The sequence below is a fragment of the Maylandia zebra genome, linkage group LG23, assembly GCF_041146795.1.
Source record: "Maylandia zebra isolate NMK-2024a linkage group LG23, Mzebra_GT3a, whole genome shotgun sequence".
NCBI lineage: Eukaryota > Metazoa > Chordata > Actinopteri > Cichliformes > Cichlidae > Maylandia > Maylandia zebra.
The window spans coordinates 10,384,880-10,404,125 of NC_135188.1; the positions used below are offsets into that span (position 1 = coordinate 10,384,880).

Sequence of the window (19,246 nt, forward strand, 5' to 3'; positions counted from 1 at the left end):
GTACAGGAAGTCCCAGCTGACTCGATCGAAGGCTTTTTCTGCGTCTAAACTTATCAATGCAGCCGGTAGCTTGTCTTTATGTATGTGTAGGGTCCTTCTAATATTGTCTTGTGCCTGTCTATTTTTGACAAAACCTGCTTGGTCCTCATCTATCAGGTCTGGTATAAACGACTGGAGCCTATTTGATAGGATTGTAGTATAGATTTTATAATCAACATTCAACACCGATATAGGCCTGTAATTTTGGCAGTATTCTCTTTGTTTTTGTGGTTTTGGCAGCACCGTGATAATTGCCTCCCTCCAAGAGGGGGGAATCACATGTTTAGTGTGAGTCCAATTAAGAGTCTGGTGGAGTAAGGGTATCAATTTTTTTCCACATTTCTTGTACCATTCGGCAGGAAACCCATCACTGCCTGGTGCCTTGTTTGTTCGTAATTTTCCAATCGCTTTCTGAATCTCCTCTATCGTTATTGGTGCCGTCATGCGATCATTTTGTATTGTTCCAATAGAGGGTAGATCTAAGGAGTCTAAAAATGTTTTAATATCATTTAGGCCATTATTAGTAGGTGCATTTTGTAGATACAGGTCCTTATAATAATCGGTAAAGATACTTTCTATCTCTTCTAGGTTATGTGTCATTTGTCTTAGAATTATACAATTTGTTGACTGTTGTTTCTGCCTGTTGTTTTTTTAAACGTCTTGCCAATAGCCGTGCAGCTTTAGGGCCTGATTCATAGTAGCTCTGTTTTACATATCTTGCTTTTACTTCCATTTCATATAAGAGTAAATTATTAATTTTCTTCTTAATATCTTTCATTTGTTGTTGTATCTTGACATCTACCTTGCGTTTGTGTTTATTCTCCAATTGTGACAATTCATCCACATATTCATTATATTGCTCCATTCTTTCTCTTTTAAGGTTACTTGATATTGCGATTAGTTTCCCACGTATAACTGCCTTCAAACAGTCCCATAGAATAATTGGATCGGTTTCACCATTGTCATTTTCTTCTAAATAAGTTTTGACATCTTTTTGTATTTGTTCTACCACAGATTTATTGTTTAATAGCCCCACATTTAATCTCCATATTGTGTTTTTTGGTCTACCTTTAAGATAGATTTTTAAGTAGATAGCACTATGGTCCGACACATCTGCCACTCCAATCCAACAATCTGTTATTATATCTCTATTCCCTTTTTCCATAAAGAAGTAGTCTATTCTTGAATATACATAATGTGTTGCTGAATAATGACTATAATTCCTCTGTAGCGGATGCAAAGCTCTCCAGACATCAAAATAGTTAGTGTCTTCCAATGTATATCTTACTAATTTTGGAATTGAATTTTTATTTTTCTTCAGGCTGGTTGTGTCCAAGTCACTATCTAATATCACATTAAAATCTCCTCCACATATGCATATACCTTCTGCTTCTAGCACAAGAATATCAAAAATCAATTTAAAGAATTCCTTATTACTCTCAGGGGGTGCATACACATTCATCAATGTGACCATTGTTTGATTAATCACACCCTTGACAATGACATATCTACCTTCCTTATCCTTTATTTCTTTGTGAGATTGAAACTTAAGGGAGTTAGTTATGAGAATTGCAACCCCTCTTTTCCTAGAGTTTGTATGAGAGCTGTAAAAGGTGTTTTTGAACCCAAATTTCCTACATTTTTCATGTTCTATTTTTGATAAATGAGTTTCTTGTAGGAAAGTTATCTGTGTCTTCTCCTTTTTCAGTTTAGTCATAATCTTGGCTCTTTTAACTGGGTTACAGATTCCATTAACATTTAAGGACATACACTTTATTTCTTCATGTGCAGTGAGAATTATCCTTTTGTGATCTACCGGCTATCTTTTGAGACCCCACAGGCACTCCATTGAACCCTTGTTTAAACAAAACATTTTCATCAACAAGTTACAACTTAGTTTAACTATGTACAGATAAGAGGACTTCAATAAAGAGGTACCAGCCACCTTCCCCACCTGTTGTTCCTCTCCTTGTTTTTGGGGGGGTATGTCTCTCATATTGAAAGGGCCCCCCTTTGATTGAAAGATTGTCACACTCATACTAGTCATTATTGTGTACTGTCCATCCCTAGCCAGCTTTGTGTTTCCATATAATCCTACCAGACACACCGTGAATCCATCTTGTTGTTATACGTCTCCCTATACGCCTCTCATGCATGGTTATCGTTATGCTGAAATTCTTGAAGTCTCTCTCGAGCTCGCCTGCTAGCCACACCAGCATACGTGGGCCGGACCGGTTTCCATGTCGCTGACCCGATTGACAGACGTCCCTCGGCGCTCTCTCTCTCCCGGCTGTTTATCCCTTTTTCCACGTTGTATCCTCTCGCTTGCAGGTCGTTAGCAGCCTCCTCCGCGTTGCCATAAGTTTTCACTCCATTTGGCCAGTGGATTCGCATCTTGCTGAGAGGAGTCTGGAAGCGGATGCCTTCCTTCTTTAATATCTTTTTGATATTCACGTACGCTTTACGTTCTTGCACCATTCTCGCCGAGTAGTCGTGGTCAAAATAAACCCTGCTTCTGTCCAGAGTGACCATTTTCTTTTCCCATGCCTTTTTAAGTATCATCTCTTTAGTTGTGAATTGTTGGAAATTGACAACGACTGACCCCGGTTTCGGGGTTAATGCTCGGTGTGCGCGTTGAATCTGGAGGTTGATGTTAATATTAAGCTCCTCTCTGAGCCAGGCTTCCAGAAACTGGGTCAGCGATTCTGCCTTAGATTCGGCTCCCTCTTGTATTCCTTTTTTTTTTTTTTTTTTTTTTTTTGGCCTGTCCCGTTTGGCTCTTTTACCATCAGAATTGTTGTCTAAAGGCAAAGAAAGATGCCCAACGGATTTACTTTACCAAACTGACCATCCCAGCCTTGCCGTAATGGTCCATTTGATTCACCTTTTATTGTTTATTTTATTTTCACTTACTGAATACGGGACAGACTTGACTGGGGGAAAGAAGGGGAGAAAGAAAGAGGGAAAGAGAAACAGCTGAGAAGAGGGACGGGGGAGAAGGGCAAAAGACAAAAACCAACAGAACGGGCAGAGAAAAAAAAAATGCATATATCAATCACCTGGATCACCTGCTGAGAAAGAAAAAAGAAAGCAAGCAGAAGAGAACAAGAGTAATAGAATAAACAACATCACAATGACATATGGGAATATGACAGTAAATACTAAATGTTAAACATTATTGTGCAGCACATAAGATCAACAGAACACAGTGTGCTTTGAGGTAGGAGCCAAAAAGGGTGTAGTTTGTGGGTGTGATCACCCGTGTGTACACCTGTGAGCATGGATGCGCTTGTTTTTTGTTTTTTAAAAGGTTCCTTCATGTAATGATCTGCTAGAGGGTGTGGGGGGGCCACAGCCCCGTCCTCCAGGGCGTGAAGCAGGTGTGGAGGAGATCAAAACTCACGACATCCAGAGGCCCCCAGAACACAAGAGACCAAGGAAGACCAACAGAGGGGCAGCCGCGCCACTGTCCCGGAAAGAGCTGAGGAGAGTCCCAGATGAGGGCTCACTCAGCAGCCGCGGAGCAGAAGCCAGGGGGAGTTGCAGTGACGCGCCCGTGAGCTCCGCCGGCAGCCAGCTGCGCCTGAGTGACCGAGCCCCAGGCCGAGAGGCCGGGGGCACCCCACCTCCGAAGTGGCCCGAGCGAGCCCCAGGCTCCAGGCCCCGATAAGCGGCCGCCAAGGAGTGAGCCGGTGTGTACCTGGACGCCCATCCCCGGACACAAAGAACCACCAACGCACCGATGTCTGAGGGGGTCCGCCACTGGCAGGGGAAGTGGTGGTAGGGGGAGATAGGCCTCCAAACCTTGGAGGGCCTGAGATGTCCCCAGAGAGGTGGCGCCTGACACCCAACCTGACATATAGACACAGACATACAGGCACACACAGATACAAACATCCATTCCCACCCTCATGCTCTCATATGCACTTACTCCACACTCAACCAACGTGGAGACAGACATAAAGAGACGTTGTACACACGATCACACTCCCCAAGCGTACTCTACAAACCGGGTCTAGGTGCCCCCGCCCCTGGAGGGGGGAACTGCACCCAGACCCAGGTGGTGTTTCCCTTTTCCCTGCGGTGGGGGGAGGCAGACCGCCCCGACTCCGCAGCAGCAGGAAGGCTCCACACTCCAGACCGCAGTCGGACGGCCAACTCCTCCTCCTAGTCCTAGCCCCCCTGCTCCAGCAGGTCGCAGAGAATGGGGGTGAGAGAAGACTCCAAACCTCCCTCCACCCGCTCATTGTAATGTTGATGCATGTGTGTTCTAAGGTGCATTTAAAACCCAGGAGGGCTTGGAGCTACCTGCCAGAGAGCAGCAGGTAAGCGCATGGTCCCTCCTGCTAGCCCTCAATGTCTACGTGTATTTAAAATTGAGAGGTGGGCAACGATGCCAGGGGTGGGGTGTACACCCTGATGGTACTTTGGACTCCGTGTATCGTGCCCACCCCCAAGATCCTATATGTATGTTTAATGAGAGTGTGAGTAATGTGAATGTCTAAGTTGTGGGATAAAATTGAGGCAGAGGCAGCCAGAAGGGGACAGAGGGGGGGGGGGGGGGGGGGGTAGCCTCCTCTGCACCCTGGTGACATACCCCTACTCCAAGGCCCTGCATGTGTGGGTGGTTGTGGTGGAGCGGGAAGAGGGAGGCAGCTGGAGATGGGGAGGGAAGGAAGGGAGGGGCAAGTGACCCCTCCCTGGGGCCAGCTCCCCCGCTGACCCCAGTAGGCACCCCCATACTCCGCGACCCGCCAGGGAAAGGGGGCCCAGGCCCATCCAGACCGGGCCCAGTGCAGCAGCGCCGCCCGGCCCCACAGAGCCCGGGACAGTCCACCCAACCCCACCACAGAGAAAACTGCACCCACCCCACCATCCACTCATCTTCCAGACTACATAAGACAATAAACACCCAGGCTGAGATCTTCCTCCACCTCTCCTGTATCTCCCCCTCCTGCAGAGGGAGCTCCTGAGGAGAGGAAAGCTCCTGCAAGATGTGACAATCTCCCCCACCAGTTGAAGAGCCCCCCAGGTGGCTCGACGCACCGGCGGCACCCTGCTCCAGGGCTGGGCCCCCATGCACCCACCCGCCCACAACCCCGGCAACACACCAACCAGGACCCAAGCCCCCGAGGCCCGGTCCGGGTCCCAGCCCAGAGGGTCCCTCTTGTATTCCGTAGATCCGCAGATTGTTAAGTCTGGATCGCAGTTCCAAGTCATCCAATTTGGTCATCATCGCTTTTTGTTCTCTCATTAGTTCTGTCAGGATTTGATTGGCCTCGTGGCTCCACGTCTCTATTTCTTCCGTGCGCGTCAGCGCAGCTTCTAATTTCCCTTCTTGTTCTTTAAGTTCTGTAGTCATGCTCTTAAACTTCTGGTCGATGTCTTCTTTGAATTTAGACAGTTCGTGTCTCATTTGGCCAGTAATTTCTTCTTTGAACGTTGTGAAGTCTGATTTCAATTCATTTTGGAGTGATTGAATTTGTTTGCTAATACAATCCAGTCCGTTTTGAAACGCGGCCATATTAGCTTCAGGTCCTCGTTGTTCGGATGTTTTATGTCTTTACCTTGGGTGTCCGTAGTTTTTTTATTCTTTGCTTTTGTCGTCCCTCCGCTCATCTTCCAAAGTTGTTTTGTCTCACGCTTCAATTCGTGTTTTAGCGGAGTTTATCTACTTGGCTTACGGGAGCTCTGTACTTATGCGACCATACTGCTCTACCGCCACACCAGAAGTCGTAATTCATTATTATCATGATTTCATAAATACTGCTTGTTTTGGTGGCACAATGGTCAGCATGGTGGCCTCACACCAGAAAGCGTTTGGTTTTGATTCCACAAGCCAGTTCTGTTTGTTTGTCCATGGGCTCTCTCCGAATTCTCCAGCTTCTTCCTACAGTTGAAAGACAGCAGGTCAGGTTACCTGATTCTGACCTGTGATAGGAGTTAATCAGAGACAATGGTCATCTGTCGCTGTGTGTTAGCCCTGCAACAGACTGGAGACTCAGCAGTTGGGATAGGCTCCACCACCAACAGTGTTGAAGTGGAGAAGTGAAAGATGGGTTGATCGATTAGAAGTGGATGAGTGGGTATCAGTCCAGCAGAGTTAGCTGTGTTTGCTCTCGGCTGCCTCTACACTTTGATCCTTTAGTCTGAGTCTGAGAGCAGGCAGGTTTCAGCTGGATGTAAAGAATTTCAAACTAGAACAATAAACTGATATTGAGGAGCTCTTCACATCCAAGGGAATGCTGTCTGAGGTTTTTTTTAGATATTTAAGGGGCAGCTTCCCTTTTCTTCTGCCACACCAACCTGACTCTGCAAAGGAATTTTTTTGCTTATTGTAAATCTACAAATATCAGCCTTAAACCAGCGTCTCATCTGGAATTTATTCTTGCTCACATTCACTGAATCATTCATTCCCCCTTACACATTCCTCGGTGTCTGCAGAAATAAACCCTGGTTGGGAATCTCTGGCGTGTGCTGCATTTTGTGGTGTGATGGTATCTCTGCTGGAGTTTTTCATGTTGCTGGTTCTGAGAACTGATGAAGAGCAGTGGTTTCATCCCCAGAGTTAAACTCTTTTCTGGATCCTCTCAGCCTGCAGATGTTTCCTCTTTGATCTGCCTCCTCTTCGTCAAATGAGGTGATGCTGCAGCAGTTAATGCATCTGTCACAGTACAGCTGAAATTTCACCTTGCCTCTCACCTCAGCCATCAGCTCACAGACCCAGAAACACTACAACTATCCACTCACCATCATCCCAAAGCCCGATGCCTTTTTTTAAAGAGCACCGTAATCACCAGGAGGCGTCACACATCATCAATAATTCAGACTGGATGAGAGTTTGACAGCATCAAAGAGGAAAACTCACAGGAAGTCAGATCAGTCTGAGCTGAGTGACAACAAAAAGCAGCTGAAAGCGTTACACAGCGAGGACAGAGGAAACTGGAGTGCAGTGTGGCAGCAACAGGAGACAAGCTTAAATCTTCACTGTGAGCTGCGGTCACAGAGTGATAATAGCAACATATAAATTAAATTATTTTACCAGAAAAACAGACAGCTGCAGGTCGAAGTCTGAAACCTTTTTAATGTTTCATTTTTTTACCTTCTGTCAGGTTCCTGAGCTGATCAGATTAAAAATGTATCTGACAGTCAGTCATGTTAGGAGATGGAGTTTTGACAGAGTGTTTGTTAGGTGTGGCTGTGTGCAGGCAGGAATAGGACCCAAGGTGCAGACTCCGGAGACAGACATGAACTCAAAAAGGCTTTAATTTGGTACTCAAAAATATAACATAACTGAAAAAACTCAAAACAAACTTAAACCAGAGGAATAACAGAACACACAGCTAAGAAAACAGTAGATCGCGACACAGACACTAAGAAACACAGGGCTTAAATACACAGAGGGAGCAATCAGGAAATGAGTAACAGGAGGGAAACACAGCTGGGACAAATCAGAACTGACGAGACCAAAGAAGCGTAAACTGAACACACTGAGAAAAGACTGAGACCTTCAAAGTAAAACAGGAAACACATAACACAGACTGAACAAAGACACAGACTCACATGCAGGCACTACAGAGGGAACAGAGACGTGGGACCAGGGCAGACACAAACACTGAGTGGACACGGGGATATAGGAACTAAGGATACACATAGACGCGAACTAGACAAGGGGATGCAGGTGATAGGGGAGACAGAGCAACTAAAGAAGACAGAGACATAAACCATGAGACAGAACTCAAAGAAACCAAAAAACTAGAAAATATAAATAATATCATACACTCAAAAACCCTGGGTCAACGACCCAGGCATCCTAACAGTGTTGACAGCAAGCTCGTTTAAATCAGCTCTTTGTCTCAAGCTGTGCTCCTTCACGAGCTCTCTAAGAGGTAGAACACTTTAGGACGGCATCTCTCACTGGTTTGTTTTGTTTTGTGGAAGCTCCTGGTTAGAGCGTGCAGGAGGCAGGTCACATGAACGTTTTATGCTCGATACGTAATCCCAGAGTTAAATAGTCTGTGAGCATGTGCGGTACATTTATCAAAGAGAGAGTTCACAGTGAGATATTTAAGTTCTTGGAACAAAAAAGTTTATTTAAATTTGTAGCCACAAGAAAAATAAAGTTTCTGTGTTTCCTCCTGATGATTATCAGGATCCTCAGATCCTCTGACTCCCAGAGTGTGAGGGATGATGACACTTTCCTGAAATCTGATTGGTCAGAGGAGCTGGTTTTGTCTCTGACTTCTCAGTTCCTAATTATTCGGATCCTACCCTCTGTCTCAGTCGTGTTGTCACATCTTCAGGTTTATATAAGTTACATCTTTCTTTGTGTTTTCATTTGTGCTCATCCAATCAGATGCTGCAAAATCATTGTGTGTGTACGTGTGTGTGTGTCTGCTGAGACTTACCTACCTGGCTGCTAAATTTTCCCAGCATGCAACAGCCCTTTAATTCCAGGTAAAAATCAGCTGACCATTGACCTCCACCCAGCCTCAGACATCAGCAGGTGGCGGCTGACCATTGACGTCCACCCAGCCTCAGACATCAGCAGGTGGCGGCACATGGAGCACCTCCTCCTGCTCGAAGCTGCTGACCCAGATCTGATCTGTTACCTGTTCCTGATGAGCTGGAGCCAGCGACATCCATCTGGCTGTGGGCCCATGTGATTGGTGGGGCAGTGATTACCTAATGTAGAATGTAAACAGCGACAGCGTGATGTACTCTGCAGCCGATGTGATGGATGTGGACTCGGCGAGAGCCAGGGGGACTCATTGATCCGTTTGTCCCCTTCAATCAGGCGCTGGATTCGGGTCTGCTGAGCTTTTAGTGAAATGAGGCCTCAGAATGAGACAGGAAGTTTCCCTGCCTCGCCAATAAACCTTGGAATAGATCAGAGCTCAGCGCTGCAGAGTGTAAGGACCAATGACTGTAGAAAACACTGGAGTGGAGCTGAAGATTGTGGGTTAAATGGGCAGAGCCATGACAGTGTAAAAGGAGGGGCTGATCTCAGAGCTGCACACATCAGCTGATGCGTCAGCTGATTTCCTTCCATAATTCTAATTCAATTCAGTTTTATTTATACATCGCAAAATCACAACAACAGTTGCCTCAAGGCGCTTTATATTGTAAGGTAGACCCTATAGCACAAAATACTTAGGTTAGTAAGATCCCACACCTCCAGACTCACTAACAGCTTCTTCCCCTGGGCCATTCGGACTGTTAAGGGTTGGGGTTAGGGTTAGGGGCAGGGGTGCCCACAGTCTGAGTAACCCCGATCACTCAGGCCACTCACATGCGGACTACTCAGTCTTCTTTTTCTTTGCACTGATTCCGAGCACTTTGCTTTCCACTGTGTGCCTTTGCTCTTGATTGTATATATTTGTCCTGTTTGTTATGTATGCCTGCTGTCTACTATTTATATTTTATTCCTGCACAGATGGCATGGAGCACACATAATTTTGTTGTTATTACAATAAAAGCCTATTCTACTCTATTCTACTCTATTCTATACTTCCTGTTGGATAATCTCACTTTACATTTGTCTGGAGCTTCTGGGGCTTTGGTTTCTATAGATAATTTCCCTCTTCAAACAACTGCACAGGGAGAGAATGTTTCCATAACATAACTCACCTGTATAAACTTTATTAAGGGGTGTGGCCTCTTTGATTGACAGGTGGATGGTGACACAGGTGGCTGTAGCTGCTAGCTGTTTGCTGTCTTCACCTGAACTGGACCTCTGGCCTGTGTTTGTTCTGTTTGAGCCTTTTGGAGTATTTTTAATAACATCATGTGGCCAATAATATGGCTGCTGTAAGGTTACTGTAGTAACAGACCATCCAAGAAAGCTGAGTTCGAGTTCTGATTGAAATTCTAGGATTTCTATCTCTGATGGTGTGTTCACACAAAGCATAAAGCCAAGTTTCAGCTTGTGTTAGTTCTGCGAATACAGGAAAAGTTTTGGATCAACACCCAATGTGAGAGCTCAATGTGAGAGAACACCAGGAGATGTCGCAGTGGCACCATCTTTTATATACAGTCTGTGATAGCATAAAAACCTCAGCAGACATTACTGGTCTGCAGTCTCACAGCATCTGGTTCAAACCTGCTTACAGAAAAGAGGTCAAAGGTGAACACTGTGCTCTTAAATCCAGTCCAGCATTGTTTGTGAGGTGCACTTTCTCATTTTTCCACTCTAATCTTTTTAAAAATCTCTGGATGAGCTGGAAACCTCACAAACTGAAAACAGCCTGACTTTCTATAATCTATCAGTGCACATTAAGCGCTTAGAAAAGCACAAAACTGAACGCTGACAGAACTTTCCTACCCAGGACTGTGACCTGTACTGCTGTATTTTCATTCTGTGGCATTTGTACTTTTACTGCAGCAAAGCTCTAAATACTCCTCGGTGTTACTGCATCAGCTCATCTCTGGCTTGAATGTTGCGCAGCAGTCAGTGTGATTCAGGGCCTCAGACCAGGACCAACAGGAACACACCGAGGGGGCGTTCACTGACAGCCAGCAGGGCTTCTTACTGCAGTGTACTGATACAGAACAATTTCTCTCAAATCCATCTTTAACACTTTTGGCTCGATGCTACAGAGCTCCGAGCCAAGCGCCGCTCCTCCAACTAAAACCTGTGACGGTTCTTGCAGTGGCGCTCGGATAAATGTATTAAATCAAGCTGTAAACAGTTTAAACCAATCCACCTTTCAGCTCACTGTAATTCAGAAGAATGAGTTCATCTCTTGGTCGACTCAGCATTTTGTGACATGATAAATCTGTCGTCATGGACGAGCCAGCAACATTAGCACAGAGAGAGAGAGAGAGCTCGTTAGACTGATTGGCTCCATTTCTTTCACCAGAAAGAACAGAAAAATCAACTCTGTCATCTACTCAGTCGCTCTATTTAACCGCCATTATTTACAGTCACCACTGTCTGAACAGTTCCTGAACTGATGTTCCTGAATGCCTCTCTGTGAGGAACCCTGTGGTTAAAGCTTGTTGATGGTTCTTGCAGAAGGTGAACTGTTTCATGAAGCTTCATTGGTGTCTCAGTTCGAGCTCAGGTTGCTGTGTAGAACATTCACCTGCTGACTTTTTGTTTAATCAGGTCTCAGATCAGAGGGAGAAGTGATGCTGAAGATAAACTTGTCTCCTGAAATATGACCCAAAGAGACTCACCATTTCCTGTTTTATTTTTGCTAGTTTTACTTCCTGTCTATGTTCTGGTTTCCCATCAGGTCATTACTCTCCCAGTACACTTGCCTGCTCGACTGTCTCAGATTTTTCTTGTCTTTGTCATGTTGTCGTGTGTGAAAGGGTCGAGTTAGAAGCCGTTTAGTTTGAATGACATGTGAAATGATTGTGAGTGATGGTGGAGCGTATGAGGCAGAAATAAAAGACTTACACAGGTCAAAAGCCCAGTCTCCTTCCCTCACATCAGTGCAGATCAGTCGGTCAAACTGAAGAAGGACCCTCTGAGCTGAAGGTGATGATCAAGATGCCTCATCTAACAGCTATGGCTAGTGGCTGCAGAAATCAATAAAATGAACTGGACCTGTTGTGCACTTTTATTGCTAATCGTTGTTTACTGGGTGCAGCAGAAGTTTGTCGACCGCATGTCATCTCTCTGAAGGTCGGACTGGGGCCGCCGGCCTCTGTTTTCCTCCCAGTGCTGATGTGTTTCTGTTGTTGAACCACAATGCATTCAGGCTCCTCAGGACAAAGAGACAGGCTGCTGCAGCTCTGAGCGTAGCTGATAAAACATGCTTTAACGGAGCACGAAGCCCGGGGGAAACAGCGGGCTTTGTTTTAATCTGCGCTGCTGCCTTGGTTCGATCCGGGTGGGGGGACAGGGATCAGAGCCAACTGTTGAAAGCCCACTGGAGTTTCCCAGAGAGACAGAGGTCAGAGGGATCAAACTGTTTTCATCCCATGGCTTCATTCAGACAAGCCTGAAACACACAAAACTCTGATGTTCAGTTAAACACAACGTGAGCCTGAGAACATGAAAGGAGACTGAGCTGATACCTGGGTATCTTTTATATCAGCCTCATGGCATCTCCAGCATGCTGCCCTGAGAAGAGTCATCACATCCACCAAAACCTTACGATCGACTCAAAGTGAGGCAAATGTCTGCAGATTACAGGTAGGCTCGTCTGTCAACCTGTGATTGTTCTTTCTGGATTCTGTCAGTAACTTACAGACCAAACCAGATGAACTGTACTCTATCAGGTGTGTGATGAGGCTGACAACAGCAGGAACAAGAAGCTGTGTGGCTGTGAACTGAACCTGCTGCTGCTTTCTGGACTAAGTGAATTCAGCAAAATCTAAGCAGATAATTCACAACCTGCATTGCTGATTTCCAACCACTAGACACTATAGAGCTAACCACCTTCAAATATAAACTGATAAACTGGTTTCTTATGTTATTTTGGAAATATATTAAGTTCTTGTGCTATTTTTTAGTTAGAATTTAGTTGTCTTTAGTCTAGTTTAGGTTTCATCCATGTCCCTGTGTTTGTGAGTCTTTTCCTGTCTTCTGTGTCAGTCTGTCATGTGTTTCTTGTCTGCGTGTTTCATGTTGTCAAGCTTATGCGTCATGTCAACGTCTCTCCATGTTTCCTGTTTTACTTCGAGAGTCTGGTGTTTCCATGTTCAGTGTGTTTTGTTTTACTTCCCCTGTGGCGTCACGTTCATTCGTGTCAGCTGTGTCTCCCCAGGTGTTCCCACTTCCCTCATTACCCTCTTGTGTATTTAAGTCTCCTTCTGTTCTTTGACGGGTCGTCTATTTATGTCACAGAATCTTTTTGTTTAAGTAAGTAAGTAGAATTTATTTATATAGCACATTTTCACAGATAAAAATCACAAAGTGCTTCACAATAAGATCAGACATACAAGTTAAAATTAATTAAAAGCCCGTTTGTATAAAAATGTCTTCAGCTGCTTTTTAAAGGAGTCAGTGGAGTCTAGACAGCGTAAAGACAACGGCAGAGAGTTCCACAGCCTAGGTGCCAGTGCCTGAAAAGCCCGATCCCCACGTGTTTTAAATCTAGTACGTGGGACCACCAGTAGCCTCTGACCTGAAGACCTAAGTGCTCGGGATGAAGCATGAGGTTTCAACAGGTCAGAGATATACTGGGGAGCTTCACCGTGCAGAGCTCTAAAAGTTACAACTAAAATTTTAAAATGAACCCTAAAATTTACTGGCAACCAATGAAGAGAAGCCAAAACTGGAGTAATGTGTGACCTCTTGTTTGTACCAGGTAAAAGTCTTGCCGCTGCATTCTGTACAGACTGAAGGCGATCCAGAGCTGATTTGTTGAGACATGTAAAAAGACCGTTACAATAATCCAAACGAGAAGAGATAAAAGCATGAATAATCATCTCAAGTTCTGCCTTTGACACCAGTAGTCTGAGTTTAGAAATGTTTCTTAAATGATAAAAACAGTTCTGGACAAGTTGTTTAGATTGTTTCTCAAGAGACATCGAACTGTCAAATACAACACCTAAGTTTCTGAGACTCGACTGAAATGAAGGGTCTAAAAAACTGATATGCTGCCTAATTTCTGAGAGCATGTGATCAGGTGCAATAATCAAAGTTTCTGTTTTATATGCATTTAACTGAAGGAAATTGTCATTTAACCATTGTTTGATTTCTGACAGACAATTATTTAAACAAGACAATTTATAAAACTCAGAAGCTTTGAAAGAACAGTACAACTGAATGTCATCAGCATAGAGATGAAATATTGTAACATCTGATAATTTGGCTTAGAGGGAGTATATACAGCAAAAAGAGAATAGGACCTAAAACAGATCCTTGAGGTACCCCAGAAGGCAGAACTGATGTTTCCCACAACACATGATTCATACAGACAGTAAAGGATCTCTCAGATAGATACGACATAAACCATTTTAAAACAACACCAGTAATCCCAAACAAGTCCTTCAGCCTATTTATCATGATGCTGTGATCAACAGTATCAAAAGCAGAGCTGAGATCCAACATAACCAGAACAGTGTACTCTCCAGTGTCTGCTGCCATCAGAATGTCACTAGACACTTTAAGCAAAGCGGTTTCAGTGGAGTGCAATTTGCGGAAACCAGACTGGAAAATGTCCAGAAAATTGTTCTTCTCCAAAAAGTTAAGTTGTTCTACAACTGTTTTTTCCAAGATCTTTGACACCAATGGTAATTTTGATATTGGCCTGTAACTGCTTGGAAGAGATGGGTCCAAATTTGGTTTCTTTAATATTGGTTCAACAATAGCTTGTTTAAAATAGCTGGGAACTGAGCCAGTATAAAGAGAAGTATTAATTATTTCCAGAATACAGGGGCCAATAGAATCAAACACACTAATGAAAAATGATGGAGGAAGTACATCAAGGTGGCTTGAAGTCAGTTTCATTCAACCAAGCAGAGCACTGATGTCCTGTAAGGTAACAGGAGTAAAAGAGGACCAGATATCAGAGGTAAGCAACGTGTCAGTGTGATACTGAGAGGATGATGGAGAAATATTAGACCTGACAGCAGCAACCTTATTAACAAGATAGTTTAAAAAGTCATTACAATCACATTTAGTATAGACTGGTACACGAGGAATGTCAGGAGAGACAATGTTTTTAATTGTATCAAACAATACTCTGGGATTTTTCTTTTTTGAAGCTATTAGATTAGCAAAATATTCCGTTCTGGCATTTTTTATCATGTCGTTAAGTGAGAAAATTGATTCCTTGAGATGTACCTTATGGACCTCAAGCTTGGAAGCCTTCCATAAACATTCTAATCTGCGACAATATCTCCTAAAATTTCAAATATTTTCATTTATCCAAGGACAGAAATTTGAAGAATGGACAACATTTAGTTTCAGAGGTGCCACCGTATCTAAAATAGATTTACATTGATTGTTAAAAGACAAAATAAGTGAATCGATATCATTTTGAGCCATTCAAGGGACAAACATGGCAGAGAACCTTCTAGCAGCATCCTGGTTTATAATCCGCCTTTGGATCATCAATTTAGGAGGTGAAGGATCCACGTAAAATGACAAATTAAAGAATATACAACTATGGTCACTCACATGGACATCTTCCACACATACATCATGTATATTTAAACCCAGGGAGAAAACACGATCAAGAGTGTGGCCCTTTGTATGTGTGGGGCCGGAAACATGCTGCTTAAAGTTAAAAGACTCAGTGATAGTGATGAGCTCATCAGCAGTGTTACAGGAAGTGTCATCAATATGAAGGTTTAAGTCTCCCAATATTACAACCTTCTCCAGTTTAATGATCAATGTCAGAAGGTCGTTAAATTCAGTTAGAAAGGCCCCAGCAGGTCCAGGAGGTCAATAGATTAAAATACAGTAAAAGGTTTTCAGAGAACCCACCTTCATCATCTGTGACTCAAATGAAGAAAAGAAGCCCGAGGTCATCAGTTTGCATATGAGTCTGTCCTGGTAAACAGCAGCAAGTCCTCCACCACGTCCTAAAAGACGCGGAGTTCCAATGAGAGAACAGCCAGACGGGCAGATTTCATTTAAGTGGACAGCAAAATAATCCTTATTTTGCTGCCACGTCTCAGTCAGACACATAAAATCTAGAGACTCTTTAATAAAAAAAAATCATTTAGAATAAATGATTTGTTCATTATAGAGCGAACGTTGGACCTGGACGCCGGCCCTCGTTCCTCTTTTTCGTCTCTTGAGGGTAGAAATGCCGCGGGTTGTTCACAGTAGCACGCAATCAGGTGAGGAACACACCAGAGGAGGAGGAAACGTTTTTCTGTAGCTGTCCCAGCTGTCACAGTAGCTCTCCATTGTGTCTTTAATGTTTAACAGTGTATCCCGATCATAAATTAAAGCAGCAGAAGCAAAGTCAGAATACAAAAGAGCAAAAATTATATTGCAAACAACAAGTGACGACAGTGAAAAACTACACTGTCGCCTCCAATGAGCTGTAGCAGTGGCGGCAAAGCCAAACACAGGCGCCAATGCTGCTCCACGTCTAAGTACTGATGTGTCAACACTGATATAATACAGTATAAACCTATAACCTAAACTGTATAAACAGTTTATACTCACGTCAGATTTAGTTTTCTTTACGTTCATGTTTCACATGTTCCTGTTCAATTTCATATTCTTGTTTCATGTTCTAAATGTCATAGTCGTTTAGCTGCTCCCAGTGTAGGTTTAGTTTAGTTTTTACCTCGTTTTTCCTTAGCGGCGTGTCCCATTGTGACACTCTACTGATTTGTGTTGTTCTTTTGAGTCTACCACATCATTTTTACCCTGGTTTAAACTGTGTGATTATGGGTTAGGTGTAAGCACAATATAAAGTACTTGAAAATGTATTTCTGACATGTGTAAAAACATGTCTTTTATCCCCCAAAGCTAAAACTCTGCTTTGGCTGGCTGGAAAAAAGGCTGTCCTGAGCTTCATCACTCCTCTGGCCAGCTCTCGATGTTGCAGTGGGTCAATTCAGAATGCTAGAAAGATTTTTTTCCCCCATCCTCTCTGAAAGGACCAAGTTCAGGCTGGGTGTTCCTCATCAAAGTTTAATTTCTATGCTGATGATGCTCCTCTTTCTGCTGCACATGACAATCAATAACGCCTTCCTCGGTGAAACGCAGAATGATCTGAGACTCTCTCAGCAGCTCCTCTGTAAAGCGACCCGTCCTGCTTCCTGCTTTGTCGCTGTGGTGGATGCTTCTTGTTGAATCTGTTATGTTTAGCTTCAGTCAGATGTGGGTTTCTAATGTTTGGCTGTAAATGAACTCAGTTTGTGTTTCAGCTGTGAATCTTTCATCTCTGCTGTCTTTTTATCTCCTCGTTTTCATCTTTTATTCAGTGTGTGCTTTGATCTCATTTCTGTGTTTTATTGATTGACTTTGTTCAGACTCGGAGCAGCTGCATATCTCCATCACCTAAAACGTCACAGTTTTTCTTCCGCATTGCTGTTAACGCTCAGTTGAATAATGAAACATTCACATTGGTCTTAGCGACTCTTCGGTGAGCTTTAGCTTTCGAAACAGAAACTCCTCAGAGTTTGATGGTGTGTTTAAGGTCTCATCTGTGTTTCCTGTCAGGAGATGATCTCAGGTTTCACTCTGTAAATCAGAGAGGGTAGGTTTGTTCTTCTCGCAGTTCTCCTGTAGGATGACAAGTTATCATCCAAACGGCTGGTCAGAAATGCCGGGATGGCCTCATTTAAGTCTGCAGGGAGCCGACAGCCTGACGGCTCCAAAATAACAAACAGACCTCAGAGTTAACACTTCAGCTTCACCAGCACCTGCACTGCCTGGAGAAAGGTGGAGAAGCTGCAGAGAGCTGCAGCTCCGTGCTGAAAAATACCACTTGTATCCAGGTGAGTCAGAAACACTGAGAATATGTCCACACTAAACGTTTTCGTTTGAAAACGTATCGTTTTCTCTCAGTTTTGACCTTCAGTCCACCCTGAGATGGAGTTTTTGGTCATGGAAAACGGAGGTGTTTGAAAACGCTCTCCAAAGCGGATACATTTGGTTTTTGCGTCACAGTGTGGACTGTGAACCTGGAGCTTTTCGAAAACAATGATGCATTTTAGTCATATGATGCAGTCATGTGACCAACTAAACTAAGATAGTGGAGAGCATTATACAGCAGTTGTTTTGTTTGGTCTCAATTTTGACAGTCCTATTGTCAGTCCATTTAAAAAACGTGGTTCTTTTTTTCTCGACATTTTGCCGCGACGTTTCTAAGAGGCAGAAAGTAAATAAACCGCAGACAGAAATGAGGCAGGCCGAATTGTCTTACGTTTCACGCATGCACAATACAGCAATGTAAGTGTTTTCTGTCATTTCAGTGTGGATGAACAACTGTTCGGAAACAAAAAAACCCTGAAAACTATAGTGCGGACGCGGAGTGTTTTTAGACAAAAACGTTGTTTTGAATTTTATCTGGATTAGTGTAGACGTAGTCTGAAACACACTCGGCCAGTGTTAAGGTGTTTGAATACATTTATTTAGCACCTGGAGCTCAGCGTCAGGATCTCATTGGTGGTTGATGTCTCATGAGTTTTTCATGGTGCACCTGCAGGCTCAGCAGAAGATCAAAACTCGGGTCCAGGTTTATCCCAGATACGTTTGATCCCAGGCGAATGTCATGGACAAATGTCTGAGTTAGAGGCGATGACGTTTATATTTAGTGTTTTTATTAAGTGTTCTTTCTCATATTGTGGTTTCTGTACTGAGATCACAAAATGTTCATGAAAGGAAGAACATCTGACATCCTGACAACCTCTGAAATGAAGAAGCGAGCAGCATTCTGCTCAGAGTGATCTAAGTTTAAATCACAGCCTGTTTGTGCGCACACTGCAGATCAGTGTGTGTGTGTTTCATTGTTCCTCCATCACACACATCCAGTGGTCCAGTGGTTAAATCTGTGCAGCTGCGATTAACATCACACAGACTCACAAACACGAAAAACACTACACAGTGTGTTTCACACACACACACACACACACACACACACACACACACACACAGAAACGTTTCCAGATGCAGTTGAGAGGACTGACAATTTGATCCCATCGGGAACGGGAAATGACCCTTTGTTCCGAGGATTACGAGTTCACGTTTTAAAAATTCAAGCGTCACGGCCCTTTTGCTTCCATCTGTGATTTCCTGCATTTCCCATGATGCCCTAGGACAGGTAGACCCTGTAGGGCTGCTTTTATTCTGGGAGTGAAACGAGTAAAATCAGCTGCTTTTTTGTTTCTCCTCAGGAAACGTTTCATGCTGCAGTCCGCACAAAACTTTCTGGAGCTCAGGAACTTGCATATTCACTGGGCTCTTCATCATCATCATCATCATCATCATCATCATCATCATCATCATCATCTTCCTGAGCAAACTGCTTTTGTCTCCTTCTCCTCTTCATCCTCCTCTTGATTTCAGGTGTCTCAACTCAGATTTAACCCAATTATTCTGCTGTGATCTCATGGCTCTGAAGCGAGGATCGTCTCTGATCTGTGACGTCGTGTGACTGTGTGCGTGGCCACAGTCCTCAAACTTAAACATTCTTAAAATGAACTCTTCGTGGTCCTTTGAAACTGCTGAGAGTAAAAACAGGAAATGACATCACAGTGTACCCAGACACCTTATCTGTTCAAAACCAAACATTGTCCTGACTTCAGGTGACCTCAGGTGACCTCATGCTGCTGCGTA

The 19,246-nt window shown here is 43.8% G+C and overlaps 1 protein-coding gene across 1 annotated transcript in view; it reads left to right on the top strand.

Moving 5' to 3' along the window:
* Positions 1-19,246, top strand: part of grin3bb (glutamate receptor, ionotropic, N-methyl-D-aspartate 3Bb) — a 64,670-nt gene that overhangs the window by 21,305 nt on the left and 24,119 nt on the right. The gene's annotated exons all lie outside the window — the stretch shown is intronic.